The sequence below is a fragment of the Sinocyclocheilus anshuiensis genome, unplaced genomic scaffold (genome assembly GCF_001515605.1).
Source record: "Sinocyclocheilus anshuiensis isolate Anshui unplaced genomic scaffold, SAMN03320099.WGS_v1.1 scaffold603, whole genome shotgun sequence".
Lineage (NCBI taxonomy): Eukaryota > Metazoa > Chordata > Actinopteri > Cypriniformes > Cyprinidae > Sinocyclocheilus > Sinocyclocheilus anshuiensis.
This window is the reverse complement of record NW_015551055.1, coordinates 991,268-995,136: the sequence shown is the minus strand read 5'-3', so window position 1 is coordinate 995,136 and position 3,869 is coordinate 991,268.

The window sequence follows — 3,869 nt, the reverse complement described above, 5'->3', positions numbered from 1 at the left end:
GACATGAGGGTGAGTAATTAATGACAGAATTTTCATTTTTGGGTGAACTAACCCTTTGAACTGCTGCCTTGTAGACAACTCACCAAGTTTTGAAACAGCGCCATGGAATAGGTTCGGGTACATAATCTATTTTATGTTATAATCTAGTGTGAGAGTGACACATGTTTTGATAGAATGAAAGAGAATGAGACATGCATACAGACTGGAGCATTATGAACATTATACAGCCGGATACAGACAGAGAGAAGTGTACTCTCCAATCCAGGCAGGTGTTGAAGTAGCGTGTGTGTGTGTGTGTGTGTGTGTGTGTCTTAGACAGTCTGTCCCAGTTGGCCATGACAGCAGAAGAATCATGAGAGCAGGAACATGCTCACAAAGATCAATGTGTTTTTCTCTGTGTTTCTTTTCATTCCAACTCACTCTCATACCCCCAAACCCACCCCCGCCCCAATGTGTACAGTGCTGTGAATGGCATTAAAGAGAAGGTTTTCATGTGTAAATTAAATATTTTGTCAAGGTGTGCTTGTTAACAAACAAAAACATGAATACAATTTTATTCTATACGTGTTGAACTATTGACATTGATGAAGCCAAAATGAAGAAATACTTATAATAGAAACTGCTGCTTGAACCAAGTGAGCAATAACTGTATGATGTCACTCACTGCAGGGTTTCAGACTATGTTGTTCATTTGGTGGCATCTTAACACATTTCAAACAGTATGTGAGGGGCTATTATTCAGTTCTGTAAATGAATTGTTATATTTGATATTTAATGCTGTAGCATGTGTATATTTATTTGTGTGTGCTTTAAGTATTAGTATGCAGTGTTCATTGTGGGTGTGCTTGTATGTGAAATGTGTTTGTGTGTAGTACAAAAGCCCTAACAAAGCAGAGATGACAGCAATTAACCAAATGAGATGAAACTGTACATGCTAAAGTGAGTGAAAGACATACATAAAGTAGGATTCTTAACTCGGGCGCACATGCATTGCCGCACACATGCACATTTGTTAAAATCATCCTCCAGTGATTGTCCTTGCGTAAGAGCAGAAGTTTATCTTTCAATGACAGCTGGGGAGATCTCTTTTTCTCCATCAGTCTCTCGATTTTATGCTATATATCTTCATATTGTCTTGATTGTCTTTTAATCTAACCCATGACATGCCGTGTGACTCATTCATCGTCTATGTAAATCATACTGCACTGCGTTCACATTTCATCTAGAAGTATATTGTCATATGACACCAGCACACACACACACACACACACACACACACACACAGAGAGAGAGACTCGTGAGTCTCAAACACACAAGCTTACCAGCTAATCCCCTGTAATAACACAAACTCACACACATTGCCTCAAAGCAACACCTGAAATAAGAATCAGAGCCTCATGCTCTCATTGGCAATCCAGGCACCCATGTTTTAGAGTCCCGGGGGAGACTCACTACCAGAGAACGAGTGAGAATGGGCACGAGGGCTGTCAGGTTGTCCAACCCTGGCTAGACAGATTGCCTCAAATCCCACCTCAGGTTTTAGACATGTGAATGGATATTAAAAAAACACATCATTTTATTCAAGGAAAACCAGAAACAAACTCCAGGTGTTGAGACAGATTTACACAGACAGATCAATAGTTAAGTAAACAGACAGAGAAATGGATGGATGACGGATAGATGGCAGACAGACAGACAGATTCAGTAGCAGCAGTGGAAACAAGTTCAGAACATAACAGAACAATTACTGTGGGCTACCCACTGATCTATAATAGAGAGCATCCATACTTTATATAATTTATACACTGTCAGAAAAAAAGTGCAAAATTGTAGTTTTAATGGGTACAACAGCTTGTCACTGGGGCAGTACCCTCAAAGGGACATCTTTTAACCTTTTTTTTAACACCCTTTTTTGCACATTTGTTTCTGACAGGTACTTCTGCTGGCACGATGAAAGGATGTATTACACAATCTGTTATCACTCATCAGGAATGATCCACAGTATAGCTTCTTAGAGCAGCTTAATGAGACTAAATACAGGATTAAAATTCAATTGATTTGAAATGCAATTTCAGTTCACATTATAAGGCATGGAATTGATCATGGTCAAATGTTGAGCTGTGCAGTTTGTAAAGGGCAAAACACCAGCTGAAATTCATCACCAACTTGATTTCTATTATTATTATAACTACCCATGCGAATGGATGTATCAATATATTAATATAATCAACAGTTCATAAAAATTGAGAAATATTTGGAAATATGAATTAAAATGCTTGGAATGAATTGGAATGGTTTAGTGAGCACTCATCCCACGGAAAATAATTCTGCATCTCCTTTAATGATGACAGCGGTGGTATTTACAAAGGATTTGATGACTAATGGACACGAAAATTGACTATTAATAATAATATTCAAATGACGATTAATAGTAACAAGACACACAAAATGATTTTTGCTTTTGATATGACTTGATAGCGATACACTAAAACCATTCCAAAGTTTGGGTTCGGTAAGATTTTGAAATGTTTTTGAAAGAAGCCTCTTATACTCACCAAGGCCTCCTATTTGATAGCTGTATTTTGAAATGCAGTAAAAACAGTAATATTGTAAAATATTGTAACAATTTAAAACAACTGTTTTCTATTGAAATATATTTAAAAATATAATTTATTCCTGTGATGGCAAAACAGAATTTTATTAGCAGACTTTACTCCCGTCTTCAGTGTCACATGATGCTTCACAAATCATTCTAGTAACATTTATTATTATTATTATTATTATCATTATCATCACAGCTGAAAACAGTTGTTCTGCTTAATATTTTTGTGGAAACCATTAAATATTTTCAGAATTCTTTGATGAATCAAAGAATTTAAAGGTCAAAAGATCAGCTGTTTGAAGTAGAATTTTTTTGTAACATTATACATGACTTTAATGTTAGTTTTAATCAATTTAATGCGTCCTTGCTGAATAAAATAATTAATTTCTTTCAAAAAATCTTACTTACCCCAGACTTTTGAATGGTAGTGTAAAAAAAAAATTTAATATTGTTTTCTTGACTTGTTGAAAGTGTTCCTTTAACCTGGACACTGCTAACAGGGACATGAAACTTGAACATTGGGAGGAAAAAGAGAATGTGTCTCATAATTTCAACAGACCACCAAGAGTCAAATTATTAAACAATTATGTAGGGCAAGAGTCACTTGTGTGGGCTCTAAACAAGTTCACTTGATTTAATATACAGTTTCAGTCCATATTCTTAAATGACTTTTTCTTAAAAAAAAAAAAACTCTAATGTTAATCACACATAGACATTTGTAGACGTCATATCATTATTTTAGACAAGCCAACGGCAAATACACCCCCACACATAACACACACACACACACACACACACATTACCGCTGTAATATTAAAATGCTGGCGACCAGACAGGATGTAACCGAATTAGTGAATATTCGTTTAACGGATGAATAAACCAGAACCTGTGTGTATGAGTCAGAGAGCAGCTGCACACAAGTTGTGTGCTATTTAGGGAGAGCAAGTCCACGTGCTCTTTACAAGGGGGCCACAGTATTTATACACACACCAGCATGGAAGTGGAGACAGTAAAATAAGCATCTATGACACATAAAGTGCTTCCCTTCTCCATCTTTCTCTCTTTCTCCCTTTCTCAGTATTGTTATAAATAGATCTATATGTGTTTGAAATGCAGGGGCCCTCAAATGTTCAAACAGTTCACACAGAAGTTTGGTTTACTGCTTAGTAGGGGGGCTTGAAATAGTACAAAAATAAAAGAAACATTTTTGGGAAAAAATTTCTTCATCCCATTCACCACATCCTGCCTCTCTCTCTCTGTCCCCTTC